Source organism: Octopus sinensis, linkage group LG7, assembly GCF_006345805.1.
Source record: "Octopus sinensis linkage group LG7, ASM634580v1, whole genome shotgun sequence".
NCBI classification, from domain to species: Eukaryota; Metazoa; Mollusca; class Cephalopoda; order Octopoda; family Octopodidae; genus Octopus; species Octopus sinensis.
Genome location: NC_043003.1, coordinates 59,424,281 through 59,441,780, shown reverse-complemented (window position 1 = coordinate 59,441,780; position 17,500 = coordinate 59,424,281).

The window sequence follows — 17,500 nt, the reverse complement described above, 5'->3', positions numbered from 1 at the left end:
GTAATGCTTCACTCTTCGTCTGTTTTTTTACTCCATCTAATACAATGAAACTCTCTCTTCAACGTATTTCATTTCGACGGTATTAGTATGTCTTATCACAACTGTTTTCTATGTGTTGTTATTCTGTGTATTTCTTTCTATGTTCCTTCCCAATCGCCATTATGCGTATATTTTACATGTGTATGTGTTCCTTAGCACTGTTTGCTATATACCTGGATGTATGTCTACGCTGTGCTTTGAATTGATAGTGTAATCTATGCATATCTGTGTTGTATCTCTTTATGTCTATTTAGATATATGAGTAATAACCTCAAGATAGTAAATTTCTTAAACGCAACACTTAACGTTATTGACTGTTAATATTCTAACCAAATACACAATTCAAACAGCTCACCGTGTATTCTTAGAAAATTTCTCAAAATTGTGCAATCATTCAATAGAGTGGCGTATACTATACAACAAAGCACTGTTATCCAGTGACTACAAGAAACCGTTAAATATAATACGTTAAATGTTAGATACGAAAAAATCTAATAGAAAGGAATAAAGGTCATGTGTTGATATGCATCATTTTCGATAAATATAAATGTATGAATAAGTAAAACCCTTCTACTGCTCATAAGAACCTGTTTACCCCTAAACATATGTACATAATAACCTTCAATACAAATTTGCTCGAAATAAGTGGCTAAACACGAAAGAATTCTGTGAATAGTGCATCGTTCTTCATAAGAATAATTGGAGAATGCATATCATCAGATCACAACTAACGGCGCAGCGTAATTTGGTTGTCATTCTCAAAGAGTACATCCAGTCAATTGAAGCTTTACACGGAAATCAGACATAAAATATGAGACAAGTTTTGATTATACAGGGATCGTCGCAATATATCTTTACTACTAACTTTATCAATATAATTGTATATTTATCAATTTACAGAGAAAACTGGCACAATGCTTATAACAATCATGATGGTTTTCAAAGATTATGTCATACTCCATAACATCAAATGGTAAATCTAGCATAGAGAGACACCTTATAAGCAATCAATGATTTCAGCAGCGTTTTAAGGAATGTTATGAATACTATAGATTTAAACAAAATATTAAATTGGCACGTAGAATTAATCTCTGTATGCCCTCATACTGATAGGTATCTACTTACAACACTTAACGGCATAGCCAATAACAGCGGTATGATATTCCAAGAGTGACATTTTCATTTTCATTATGTATTTTTATTTTACTTTTTATGTAGTAATGTGTGTCTAATTAGAAAGAGTTGAAGTGTCCGCGTATCTTTAATAAATTAATGAATACATATATAGGAAATGTGATGATATTCCGGCAGAAAGAAAATCCCATTTCAACAGATATTTCCTTTCCACTTCTGGGGGGTTTTTCTCCTCAAATATGCGTTGGAAAAAAAATAGAATGAGCTCCATGTATGAATAAATGCACTTAACAACCGCAAGTTAGCAACCACAAGAGACATATAAATGAATATAGGTTTACATCTGAATAAGCAGAGACACGTTCACATACGCGTGTATACACATACACGACGATTAAACCATTTGATTGAGTGCACTAGATTAGATACTAAACACTTTAACTGAGTTCATAAGACTACAAATATACGCATACCCACAAATTCAGACGCTCGTAGAAATGAATACATACTAATAGTAACAACACAAAGTAATCAATAACTAACTGGAAATTTGTATGCTCATTCAAAATTTTAGTGAAAAAATGTGTGGCTCGGCATCATAGATTCGCGATTTCAAATCCTTGACCAAGCGATAGGTTGTATACCTGATAAAACTCCTATATTCTGCGTCATCCAAGCCTATTAAGCCGTGACGAACAACGAGGGAAAAAGTGCAGCATTCTCTTCTTTTAATGGTCCAGTGGTTCAAGAGACAGGGGCTACTGAGACGGTATTTGTAACATCGCGTGATTACATATGCACTTAAAACAATTAGAAAAATAACATGATACTTAAAGACCATGATCGATTTTTTGGGTCATCCCATGAAAATTGCTTTATTTTTTTAATTACATGAAGTTTAAGTCGGGTGGGGGACGGGATAAACTATCTGCATCGACTTGCTATAGAAGCAGGTAGTAATTTTGCTTCTTCCTTATTCTTAGTGCAAGTTTTGAAGAGTGCAGTTCGATTTTAACAGTTATTTTTTCATAGCTATAATAGAAGTGGCAAAGGAGCATTTTCGGCATATTTTGCTTTGAGTTCAATAAAGGCAACAACACAACGGCACGTGTGAGGAATATTAATGCAGTATCCGGGGATCGGACAATAATTGTAAGCCAGTGTCAATATTGGGACAGTGGTTCCAGTTTCAGCAGTGGTTCCAGAGCCAAAAACTACAGCCTAGAAGACGAGGCTTGTCCTGGAAGAACTGTAAAGCACGAGCTAGCAGAGAAGCATAGAATTGGTCATTCAACCATTCATAGACACCTGTGTGCCATCGGAAAAGTCAGCGAATTGGGTCAATGGATTCCTCACGAACTTTCCGAGTCTAATCACGCGCAGAGTGAATGTGTGTTCTTCTTAGCGGTCACATCACACGAATGACTCTTTTTTCAACTGAAATGTGACAGGTGACGAGAAATGGGTTCTCTATAAAAATGTCAAACGTCGAAGAGAGTGACTAGGGAAAGGAGAAACACCGGAACCCCAGGCTAAAGAACGTTTTCTCCCACGTAAGGTGTTATTGTCTGTTACTAGGATATGAAAGGTCTAGACTACATTACACTTTTAAGCTCAAACCAAGCGATAATAAAGGAGATCTACTGCGAGCAGCTTGAATGGCTTAAATTAGCGTTAGAAGAAAACCGACCATATTTGGTTTCAAAACGCAAGGTATTCTTCCATCGGGATAAGGCTCGGCCACATATAACGAGGATGACATTCCAAATAATGGAACAGTTTGAATGGGAAACGATGCCTCATCTTCCATAGTCACTGGACATTGCCCCATTTGATATCATTTATTCAGCAGTCTTCAAAACCATTAGGACGAAAAAAATATGATTTCTGTAGTCGAGGTCAGAACAGTACTGAAAGAGTATTTTTCGTCACGGACCAGTGAAGTTTTGAAGAGGCGCCTTGCAATTCTACCAAATAGATGGAAGAACGTTGTAGAAAACGAAGGAAAACCTTATTTTAATTTTGCAAAATAAATGAAGTATAAAAAAAAAACGCATTATTTATGGGATGACCCTATATATTGTAGAATCTACCCATATATGGAAGCTCTTCAGTTCCCCCTACATATTGAAGCCTTTCAGTTCACCTTCATATTGGAGCCTTTCAGATCCTAGTATCAGAAGAAGATGGTTAGAAGATATATTTGGTGGCGAGGGAACCCAATACAATCGCTACATCGTCGCAGGTGCCAGAGGCTGCTGAATATCCAAATGACATATCTGAAATCTATAACCATTTCTCTTCTTGAGGTACATTCTTTTAACTTTTGTCTTGTTGTAAGCTCTCACAAAATAGGACAGTCAGTGATATGTTTTAGAGTATATCCAACAAGCTAGGCCTATACACGTTATTCCTGGGTCCTGTTGCTGCTCCAATATTCTCTGCAAAACTAAACTGGACCCGCAATGCTCCCAACACCGGAAGTGACTTCAGGGAGGCCTGGCAAGTATGTTGGTGAGGGAGACAAAGAGACTTAAAGAATATTTTACTTTACAGCATACAACAATGGCTACTCAGTTGAAGCCGGGATTGGGAATAAAAAACATACCTACAAGTGCTACTGCAGTACGAAAAATGTGTGTTTGTATGCGTGCTTTCCGAATATCTTTATGCTCAAAATATTACAATTTAATATATACTTGGTAACCTATATATATGCTGTGGAAACTAAACAAATGTGTGCGTGTGTCATTTTCCCTTTCGTAAACTGAATAAAAGATTTGCCGAGCTTCAAATCTGAAAAGTCTTTTATATGAAATCCAAATTGGTGTCTAACATATTATGAAACTAATTCGCATACAGTGTTTTAAGCCGGCAGCGAGGTTGAATGTTTTTTTAAATATTTTTATGCACATGCAGTGTGTATCAGAAAAGCAAAGATAACTCTAATATCTTTACATTTTATTTTCATAGCCCCTGTGTTGTGGAAAGTAAACAAATGTAAATATATTTACTATCTCTTTGCAAACAGAAAAATAAGGAGATTGCCCTTTTGTGTTTCTGGATTATTAGAGTCACTTCATAAGTCAAGCAAACTCCATTGCCATGAGGTTCATCTGCAACGTTCTTCGTGTATGAATTTCACTCAATTGAAATGTATTTTTTAACACCTTATACACAATATTTCTAGTTCCAAGTATTTACATGTGGACAGGTTTTTAGTTTCTTCGGGAATGTATTGATGTCCATTGAGGTTTGATGTATTGTTTAAGAAATATTTTCCCTCGAAGCCTCAATAAAAAATCTCGAAAAATCCCCCTCGTTATGTTAACACCAGATTACAACCACTTCTACGTTCGATGAAAAATTATGAGTTGTATATATATATATCAAGTCATTTTCTGTAGGATGTCGATGATTTTAATTTTTGTTGCAGTTCTGTTATTGCTATGGTTACAGTTGTTGTTGTTGTTATTGTTGTTGTTGTTGTTATCTTTGTTTCGCTGCAAGTAAAGGCTGATGGACTGAGCTATAATGAAACGTATTTCAACCCTCAGCATCTTGTCTGTTTAGTTACATCTATGACTACAGAATTAGGCATTCCTATTTCCAGATCAATGTATTTCTAAATCTAACGTAAACTGATCGTAATAGCGACACGTTCTTTCTTACAGAGTAGTATTTGCCGATCCCCTGTATTTTAAGTAGCATATGGAAAACAATCTAAGTTTGATTCCTCTACTGTAATCTGTATATTTTAGCTGCCATGTTAGTTTGAAATCAATAATGCACCTTTTCACAAGTGTTAGTAATTCTACATCAAAGCTATAATCACCGTAAAGATTGTGTGTCTCATCTTTTATAATTGCTGTGTACTGCTACGATAATGAGCAAAATATGTTTCTAAATTGTGCCATGTAAATTTCTCTCAGAATTTTTATTTATGCAACACATAGTCGCTAGATTATTATTCTTAATCATAGATCCCATCTAAAATAGCGGGTGTGCTGGTGATTACTAAAGCAGGCCTTTTCCATCTATATAAAAATAAAATAGAGTAGTGAGTCGCATTATGTTTTTAACTCGCACATATATTCTAAGGATAGTATTTTCATACAATAGGAGTTTCTGGAATTACACGATTGTTACGATATTGTCATATAGCAAAGTGGTGAGAGCATTGCTCTTAGAATCGTATTATCATGGTGTCGATTCCCAGACAGAGTAGTGAGCTGGATTTTTGATCAAAACACTTTATTTCCCATTACTGCAACCTACTCAGCTGACAACTAGTTCCTGCACTATCTGAGAAGTTGATTCTCCAGCGGACCATCATGTTGTTCAGGGGATCATTTTGTAATCGTGGTTACTTATACTATGTACACAGGTTTAAGCAGCGGTATAATGTGTCACCGGACTCATGACAGACCTAAATCTTAGTTTAAGTCTTGTGTACGATATTATAAAACATATTACATTGAAGATTCGCATCTCAGAGAATATGACCTAAGTGTAGATGTTTGCGTATGTGAAACGGTGTGGCTTAGTTCTAAGTTAACAAAAAGCATTCAATTATTCATGTCAATGATTGATCTTTAAGATCCATACTTCAATTGTAGTCAATTGTTCGTAACTTGAGAGTAATTTCGGTACCCATTTTAATAATTTTACTAACGATATATATTTATTGTTGGAAACTTACACGAAATCTTATATACATTTGCATGATTGCACTAGTGATTTAGTCGTTGTACTTTTACCGTTAAATACGGTGATTATTCCCTTCATATTTTTTAAAGAAAATGTAACTTTGATTTCGTTATGAAATTGTAACTTGATAATCAGCTTTCTCGTTTAGTTATTTATATATTTTTCTTATATCATCTCTCCGAATCTTTCCTTCGTTGCGCAGTATCTAACGCTTATTAACATAACTCTATAACAATGTGTTCTGTGATACCTGATTATATTTCTAGCACTAGAAATTTGTACGGTGTGTCTTCACCTGGCAACGTGTTAATGGATTTGATAAAATGATGGTGGTATAAAAAAAAACCAAGATTTAGAATTATGTCAAATATGACAAATCTATTTTCACAGGTTCATCATTATATGCACGATTATTACATTCGTCGCCGCTTAAATATCTATAAAATGCAAATTAATTCAGTTCTTTTATTGAATAGCTTGCATAGATTTGCAGGGTCACCTTGCTCCTATTCACGTTAGGCGGTTGATTTTTGAAATTTTACATTCACTTCTGCATTAAATTCTGAAGACTACTTCTGAAAAAAATAAAAAGACGAACGTTGTAATTGACTATCAAGAAGTATTGTTTCATCTCAAATTTATTTCAATATTTTATATTTGGTTGTTATACATTCCAACGGTCTATTCATTAGTTTATTGCATTTGTGATGGTGAGAGTTAAAAAGTGGTGTCTGTGAAATTCGTGCTTCGCAAATACCACAAAATGTATTTTTATAAAGCACTGTTTTGTCGGTTTTTCTTCTTATCTGATTAAGCTGAAAAAGAAAAAATTAAATAAATGATTGACCTACTTTGTAATAAGAAATTTTTAGTCGTAAAATGGCCGTATATATTCTGAGTGTAGTGTACACTACAATACGTTAACCAATTTATCCTTCGTGTTATTTAAGAAGTGTGGTTTTCGTCGCCAACTGGGCTTTACATTGGAAAATGCTGTGTGTAACTCAAGAAACGATATTTACCATTACGTGTTTCACATCAGTTCTTCGTTGATCATCGTTTCTTACGTCTGTTTCAAGGGAGAAGCGAAAGGAGCAGAATTGTTCACGTTGCAACTCAATGAATCTGATCAAGAGAGATTATAACTGTTAACTCGTCCTTCCTAAAAGATCAATCGTTACTATGCATCATTAAAAAGATAGATCTTGAAAATAAAACTAGAATGACTAGGCATGTTTTTAATCAGAGGTCCACAGAAGCTTTCTAAGCGCACAGAAAATTCTCCAAGTGTTCATGTCTAGACAAAATCGTTTCACTTCGAAATATTCGGTTCGTTTAGTGAATAGCAAATAGTGTAATCAGAAATGATTTTTTTTTTTTTTTGTGTTTGGTAGTTAAATAAATCTGTAATACTTAAAATGAAAAGGTATTTAACAGTTTGGCAATTGAATATACAGGTTAATATTGGGTGAGATATCCCTGTCTTTGATGGAAAATGAAAGCAAAAGCAAGTATAGTTGCTTCATTTTATTAATAACCTTTGAGAATAGAAATATAGAGACCCTTCAAATGCAGAGTGAAGTCTCTTCTCGTGCATTTTACTGAGAAGAAGATACATTAATACATATTGCACAAGTTAATATAATGAACCATGATGAAAGTAGCAAACAAAATCTTGAAACTTTTTAATGCAAAGACTTTGTGAGCCCCAAATTTAAATTTTACTTTCATCTCTCAGTCTCTACTAAATGCATTAGCTGAGTTCACTATACACATCCAAACTTATGAGGAAAATAGTAATGCAGGTGATTTATCAGTACAGCCATATGCTGAGAAGATGCTTTTTACTGAAGCCAAACTAGTTGTGGGCGATGTATGTCACAAAAGTCAGCATCTTTGCTCGACAATTTTGCTCAGGTAAGAGAAAGAAGTGAAGATATATCCACTTTTCAAACGTTGAGGCGGCCTCCCTATGTTCTCGATAGAGAAACTGGGGAAAATTTGGCTGATGTCTATCACAGAAAGTGTACTTCACATCCACAGCAACGCATATTGACGGGCAGGCTTAAGACAAGGAATCAGAAATTAAAACTATAAGAGTATCTCATATGAGTCTCAGAAATGCCAAGATGTCAGACGGTATTCCAGTACCGAATGTCATTTCTGGTACGTTTACACATAAGTACGGGCATGAAATGAATATAGCGATAATCCCCAAAACACCGTGTCGCTGAGACTTGCATGGACTTACAGTTATTGATATTCCCATTAATGACTACAAATCTACAAAAACCTCTCTTTTATTCAAGAATTAAGGATGAATCGCAATTATTCAAGTGGTGTAAACAGAAGTTCATATATATATACGATACTAAAGACGTTAAAGTGTGCCTTTCTGAAAACAAAGGGGCAGTCAAAAGGAAAATTGGCAGGGGTGGGACAGAGACTAAGGGGTGATAGTTGATTAGTATAGGAGAGGTCATCCCTATTTGCAAAGAAAAACCGGTCTGAACTTCACAACAAGAGGGGAAGCTTCTTCCACACTTCCACCAACACCGAGATTCGACAACGAGACCGGAATAGCCGAGAAGTATATCCCTGCATTGAGTAGCCGAGAAGTATATCCCTCAAGGCACGACGGGATGGAGGGCTCTGAGGAGGTGTAACATTTCTTTGCCTTGCGGCTAAATGAAGCCATGGAGGTTGGAGAACGTTGTGAAATTATTAAGAAAAGGTAAAGGTGACAAAAAAGATCACAGACAAAAGGCAGCAGAGAAAGAAGCCGGCGATCACTTTGAATGGTCTTCCACATGAAGTGCCTGAACTTTAAAATAGTTAGTAAGCAAAAGCACGCCTTTATTAATGTGATACAGTGATAAAAACTTAGACGAAACTTAGATTGTTGTTGAAGATTTATCGATACCTCAGTGATTACTCTCCAGTTGATGTAAAGCACTTTATGGGCAAGGCAGGTAAGGCAGGTAAGGCAGTGCGCAAGGCGGCGGGCAAGGCGGCGAGCTGGCAGAATGGTTAACACGCCGAGCAACAATGCTTAGCAACTATTCGGCCATATTTATGCTCTGGGTTCAAATAGCGCTGAGGTCAACCTTGGCTTTCATCATTTCGGGATCGATGAAATAAGTACCGGTTGAGCACTGGGGTCGATGTAATCGACTAATCTCTTCCTTAAGATTTCAAAACTTGTGCTTCGCCCGGCGTTACGTTTTGAGTTCAAATTCCGTCAAAGTTGACTTTGCCTTTCATCCTTTCATCTATAAATTGAATATCAGTGAAACACTGGAGTCGATGTATTCGACTAGTCCCCTCCCCACAAATTTCAGGCCATGTGCTTTTTGTAGAAAGGTTTATTATTATTATTATTATTGTTATTGTTGTTGTTGTTGTTGTCGTCGTCGTCGTCGTCATCATCATCATCATCATCAGCAGCAGCAGCAGCAGCAGCAGAAGCAGCAGCAGAAGCAGCAGCAGCAGCAGCAGCAGCAGCAGCAGTAGTAGTAGTAGTAGTAGTAGTAGTAGTAGTAGTAGTAGTAGTAGTGCACGTGATATATTCTATTCTTCAATAAAAGAAATGCGGTTGCTCCCCACCGCCATACAACTCCTCACCACCAGATATTGAAAGATGTCATTGATTATTAACGGAGACCTCCACAGAAACAAAATGTCTCGTATTTGCTTACAATGCTCACATGGCTGATTTATTTGGCAGTGATGTTCCTGGCGATTAGAGTCTTTCTTACTAACTTTTGTTTGAGAAAACCAGGTCTAGGCGTGAAAGCGTAATTAATGCGTTGAGGTTCAGTCAAGCGTATCTAATAAACTCTCTGTGTTTATAGGGACAGAGGTATTCATTTATTTTATAATAAGCATCGTGCTTTAAGTATCTTAGAAAGGATACATACACAAAGCACGCATACACAAACACACACACACATATCTTAATAGAGACATTTATGCATTTATATAATATATATGTATGCATATATGTGTGTGTGTACGTATGTATATATATATATATATATATATATATATATGTGTGTGTGTGTGAGAGAATATAAACTCGTGAAATCATATTTTCATATACATACATACGTACACGTATATTTATCTATACATCTGCATATGAAGTTATAGGTTATGTTTAATGCAGAGAATATGTAAAGTTCATGCAACTTTGAGACAAAAGAACAGAATTAAAAATATTGTAATGTAAGAAAAATACATTGCATCATCGATCTGTACCTATAATAAAGGGTTTCCATGAGACAGTACCATAAGATTTATGCAATATTTAGCTATATCGATGTCAAAGATAAATATAATAAGAAAGCTCTCCTATTTTTGCAAAAATATTTCACCTTCATGTAAATAATTTACTCAAGCTATAGATTTATATGGACAATAATTGTTCAATATCGCATCTATTTTATGGTGTAGTTTTTGAAAGGGATCAGATTGGGTATTGATCTAAGAAATATTACATAATTCAGACGTTGGTGTCAAACTCATGACGTAAACAGTAGTTCTATAATTAAGTATATACCTGCAAACGTGTTGTCACGCTGAAATCATTTATATATCACCAGTTGATATAGTAAATAAGATTATGATGTGATTTATAATGCTTAAGATCCAACAGATCTTAATCATATAGATTAGGTTTATATTATTAAGAGTATATATATCCTCATTTGTATCTGAAGACGGAAACAGTTGTGTGAAGATGTTAAAAGCCTAATATCCAATATATTTTGTATTTTTTTTACAAATATTATCAAGCAGTATATGTCCAGATCTCTGGGTATACAATCCTAGTCTGAGTCGTATGAGGCGACATTCTGACAAATGACGTCTCTGTGTAACATCTTATAGATCCTTATAGATTCTTCTAGGTCTTGGTGGAGCTAGCAGGATCACCTCAAAATAGATTCATTCGACACTCTTCTGAATGGTTGTGTTCTTATTCTACCTTTTATGACAGACATTATGTTAAGTCTAAGTTCCAGGATCTTATCAGTCATCTCATTCAGGCTTCTCGGGTAGAAACATATACAGTGTAGTTAGTACAACAGAGCAGAAACAATATTATATAAGCGGTCCCCATCATAAATATAAGGCCACAGCTTTTGGAGACAAATAAACCACAATATATGAATTATATTTTCTTTTATAACGTACCCATTACTATATTTGTAGATGTTGTTTCCCCCTATCTTATGCACTACAGAATTCATGGCATGGACATTATGTCTACCTCCTTCGTCGTTACACTTTTCAATGAGTCGTTAACATTATAAGGCAGTTCGGTGTAAAGTAAGATATAACTGAGGGTTATATGGAGCAGGTGTAGCAACAAATTAAGGGGTTAAATCGTTGTGTCGATTAAGCAAAAGCGTTTTAAAACTTAAATTAAGGACATTCTAAAGCCTCTTTGATAAATGTAAGTTAAAATCATTAAGCATATCGCACGAAGAACTCTAGGATTTCACTTATCTTGTCTATGTTAATATGGTTTGCCAACATACATCAGTGAAATGTATACATATCTACCACGGGCCAGGGCAAAAGAGAAAACCCCGTTCATTAATCTCGATAACGTTTCAACAGCAAACGCACGATGTACACCATCCATCCATGATGATCACTGAAAAAGAAGAAAAAGGGATAAAGCATTAGCTACATGAAAATAAAATAAACATGTACTAGCAGTAGAGAGCAGCAGAAAAACATATGAGAGATCATGTTGCTCCCTTTATCTATCTATCTATCTATCTATCTATCTATCTATCTATCTATCTATCTATCTATCTATCTATCTATTTATCTATCTATCTATCTATCTATCTCTCTCTCTCTCTCTCTCTCTATATATATATATATATAATATATATATATATATATATATATATGTGTGTGTGTGTGAGAGAATATAAACTCGTGAAATCATATTTTCATATACATACATACGTACACGTATATTTATCTATACATCTGCATATGAAGTTATAGGTTATGTTTAATGCAGAGAATATGTAAAGTTCATGCAACTTTGAGACAAAAGAACAGAATTAAAAATATTGTAATGTAAGAAAAATACATTGCATCATCGATCTGTACCTATAATAAAGGGTTTCCATGAGACAGTACCATAAGATTTATGCAATATTTAGCTATATCGATGTCAAAGATAAATATAATAAGAAAGCTCTCCTATTTTTGCAAAAATATTTCACCTTCATGTAAATAATTTACTCAAGCTATAGATTTATATGGACAATAATTGTTCAATATCGCATCTATTTTATGGTGTAGTTTTTGAAAGGGATCAGATTGGGTATTGATCTAAGAAATATTACATAATTCAGACGTTGGTGTCAAACTCATGACGTAAACAGTAGTTCTATAATTAAGTATATACCTGCAAACGTGTTGTCACGCTGAAATCATTTATATATCACCAGTTGATATAGTAAATAAGATTATGATGTGATTTATAATGCTTAAGATCCAACAGATCTTAATCATATAGATTAAGGTTTATATTATTAAGAGTATATATATCCTCATTTGTATCTGAAGACGGAAACAGTTGTGTGAAGATGTTAAAAGCCTAATATCCAATATATTTTGTATTTTTTTTACAAATATTATCAAGCAGTATATGTCCAGATCTCTGGGTATACAATCCTAGTCTGAGTCGTATGAGGCGACATTCTGACAAATGACGTCTCTTGTGTAACATCTTATAGATCCTTATAGATTCTTCTAGGTCTTGGTGGAGCTAGCAGGATCACCTCAAAATAGATTCATTCGACACTCTTCTGAATGGTTGTGTTCTTATTCTACCTTTTATGACAGACATTATGTTAAGTCTAAGTTCCAGGATCTTATCAGTCATCTCATTCAGGCTTCTCGGGTAGAAACATATACAGTGTAGTTAGTACAACAGAGCAGAAACAATATTATATAAGCGGTCCCCATCATAAATATAAGGCCACAGCTTTTGGAGACAAATAAACCACAATATATGAATTATATTTTCTTTTATAACGTACCCATTACTATATTTGTAGATGTTGTTTCCCCCTATCTTATGCACTACAGAATTCATGGCATGGACATTATGTCTACCTCCTTCGTCGTTACACTTTTCAATGAGTCGTTAACATTATAAGGCAGTTCGGTGTAAAGTAAGATATAACTGAGGGTTATATGGAGCAGGTGTAGCAACAAATTAAGGGGTTAAATCGTTGTGTCGATTAAGCAAAAGCGTTTTAAAACTTAAATTAAGGACATTCTAAAGCCTCTTTGATAAATGTAAGTTAAAATCATTAAGCATATCGCACGAAGAACTCTAGGATTTCACTTATCTTGTCTATGTTAATATGGTTTGCCAACATACATCAGTGAAATGTATACATATCTACCACGGGCCAGGGCAAAAGAGAAAACCCCGTTCATTAATCTCGATAACGTTTCAACAGCAAACGCACGATGTACACCAATCCATCCATGATGATCACTGAAAAAGAAGAAAAAGGGATAAAGCATTAGCTACATGAAAATAAAATAAACATGTACTAGCAGTAGAGAGCAGCAGAAAAACATATGAGAGATCATGTTGCTCCCTTTATCTATCTATCTATCTATCTATCTATCTATCTATCTATCTATCTATCTATCTATCTATCTATCTATTTATCTATCTATCTATCTATCTCTCTCTCTCTCTCTCTCTCTCTCTATATATATATATATATATATATATATATATATTATATATATATATATATACATATCTGTATGTCTGTTTTCCATCTGAATTCATGTATTTCTGTATGCGTGCGTGTGAATGTGTGTGTGTGTCTATGTGCGTGCATGTACGTATGTATGTATCAATTGCGTGTATATACGAATGTTTATATATATATATATAACATTTGTGAATATAAGCCCTACGGAGATGCCACTGTTTCAAATCTCACGATTTTCTTCGGGCTTCACAGCTCTTTGCGAATGTCATGGGATTTGAAAAGTTGGTACATCCGTGGGGTTTGTAAGCTTATACTCACATTAACAATAATTATATCAATATTCTGAAATATAAGTTTATATTTTAATGAACATTTAATTCTTCTTGTACATATGTGCATCTTTATATATTTATGCATAGGACAGTATGTATATATATATATACATACACTCTGTCTTATACATAAATATATACATATATACAAGAACTAAATATTCATTAAATATAATCTTATATAGATAGAGATATAGATAGATAGATAGATATGTAGGTAGGTAGGTAGGTACGTAGGTAGATATATATATATATATAATCATATATCCTATCTCACACACGCACAAACACAGACACGCACACAAACACACATACACACACACACACACACAACACACACACACACACACATATATATATAATATATATATATATATGATATATATATATATATATATATATATATATGGTGGTCATATATGTATTGAAAGAGAGTACATATGAAAGGGGCAGACAGACAAGGAGACAGACAGATGTATCTCTGTATATTTCAATATTTTGGTGGAATTTCTTATGCCGATTGGCGTGTGTAGAGTTTCCGACGAACAACTTTTACGTAGAATGTCTTGGTTTAAAATACTTGCTCACGGTACCGCATGTTTACGATGCAAGATATTTCAAGCAGCTAATTCTGTGTCCATTTTATGCTTCTAATTCTTTCAACGAAGGGAGAAAAAAATTTCCTTTACAAATTCCATATTTCACAATCTCCACATGATATATAGTTAAATGTTTAACTACATTGAGTAATATCAAAGGCGTTACGATTGACATTGCCATTACTGCCCCCAAGAACAAAATATTGCAGATAAACTTTTAAAAGTTCTTGCCAGGAAAGGCAGCCGCTCTCCGGTGGCCCTCCTTGCTATGAAAAGCAACCCTCAAATCATGCACTAATCAATTAGAAATATGGGGATACGGTGTCTTATGTAATCCTTAACACAGTATAGAAGTATGAAATACGAAATAGTCAAAGTTGCGAAATGTCTTTTAGATGTGTAACATCTCATTAAAAAAACCTTGTGTGAACAGAATGTTTTATTTCACATTTCATTTTGTATATACTCCCTTTACTCTTTTACTCTTTTACTAGTTTCAGTCATTCTGACTGCGACCATGCTGGAGCACCCCCTTTAGTCGAGCAAATTGATCTGAAGACTTATTCTTTGTAAGCCTAGTACTTATCCTATAGGTCTCTTTTGCTGAACCGCTAAGTTACGGGGACGTAAACACACCAGCATCGGATTTCAAGCGATGCTGTGGGGGACAAACACAGACACACAAACACACACACACACACATACATACATATATATATATATACGACGGGCTTTTTTCATCCTCCGTCTACCAAATCCACTCACAAGGCTTTGGTCGGCTCGAAGCTATAGTAGAAGACACCTGGCCAAGATGTCACGCAGTGGAACTTAACCCGGAACCATGTGGTTAGTAAGGCAGCTACTTACCACACAGTCACTCCAGCGCCCAATGAATTGTCTAAGAAGGGAACAACATTAGTGTGCTAAAAATCATAATTTTGCTACAAGTTAATGAAATGAGTAGGAAGAGAGAACATGCACGTATATACATACATACATACATACATACATACATACATACATTCATACATACATACATATATACATACATACATCGAGTTCATAGAGGTCAGATGTCCTGCTAATATAAATATCTCTTTGAAAATCAAATAGAACGAGGATAGCTATGGACAACTGCTTCGAAACCTCCAGCTTCTATATCCAGATTACTAATTCACGTATATATCAATAGTAATTGTTAGACTTGGTTTGAGAAGAAATGCTGAAGTGACAATTTGGATAAACTAGAGTCCTTTTTAGTAAAAAGACTCAACCAACGGTTCCGAACATTAGAAAGACAATCTGCAAGCGGAACAGAAAAAAGTATGCAATAATTTTCTGAAGTTTGAAATGTTACGTTGTTTTGTTTATCTCTATTCTAGTGATGGAGCTTTGTATCTTTGTTTAAAACCAGCTTTTTTTCCCCCAAAGAAAGAATTGAAATAGTTAAAACAGAACAGAATATACGTGCAAACCTACGTACATACACAGATACACACACACACACACACACACACACACACACACACATATATATATATATATATATATATATATATATATATATATATATATATACTTAATCCAAACATGAACAAAGAGAAAACACAACAACGCGAGCACCTGGAACAAGTATAGTGTTATTGGACACTCAGAAAAGGATAGAAACAAAGATGATTCAACGTTTCGAGCGGAGCTCTTCGTCAGAAACATATAAAAGGAAAAGTCCAAGGAAGGGAAGGAGGAATAAGAAAATCGCCAACGATACACACACGGTCACATATATATATGTATATATATATATATATATATATATATATATATATATTATATATATTCACATACATATACACCTATTTACCTACCTACTTAGATACATATGAACATACATACATAGAAATGCAGGCAACAACATGTCAGGGCTACTTGCGAATAAATCTTTCTACAAGAAACATCACACAAATTTTGCTCAAATGTGCATTCTAGAATGTCATCTAATATTATCATTCCTCGCAGAGGTAAGGAAACGTTTAATTCATCAATAAGTGCTTTTGGTTAAGACGCTCTCCAGAAAACTGATTGGACTTCGCGCTCTCTGCGCAAAAATTTTTCTCCAACTAATGTCCTAAATTCATTTCTAAACATTGGGTTAAAGAATACAATGTGGTTACGATTCAGAGGAAAATTATATTTCCAGGGAGCAGGTTTAGCGAAGTCACAAACGGATTTCTGCTGATTTTTGGTAACCTGTAGTTTTTACAATGTCGGTATAGTCTCCGTCGATAACGTCCCAACAAAAACATAACATTGTCATAAATTCGTTATCTACTTAAAAAAAGGGATAACGAAAGTGCTGCAAAATACATGAAACCTGTTGTTACACTTCAAAGAAAGAAAAATTCTAAGGTAAGAAATGGAAATGTACGAACAATTAACCATAACAAACGTCATATATTTTTAAGATGCATAAAAACAAACAACACATAGCGATATATATATATATATATATATATATATATATATATTAAGGTATGTAGAAAAATACAACATGGACAAGAACGTATAACTCTTAGAAGACGATACAATAAACACGGACAGGACATTCGAAACCCTCAGTCTTCAGTCAAGAACCGGATCATCGTAGTAATTTCGGCTGATTAATCTTGAGATTACTAGATCACGGCCAGCCCTCCAAGAAAAACTAAGCAACGAGCATTAGAAAAACTAAGCTGGGAGCGTAGATTTCCTGGAAGAAGGATCGAATGCATACGAACACCGGGACAGCAAAAGGGACGAATATAAAAAAAGCAAAAAACAATAATGGAATACAGAAACATGAAATACAGAAGCATTAACGGTGAAAACAACAAGTGTCTTACGACTGATAACAAGCAAACAAATTTTCTCTGGCGCA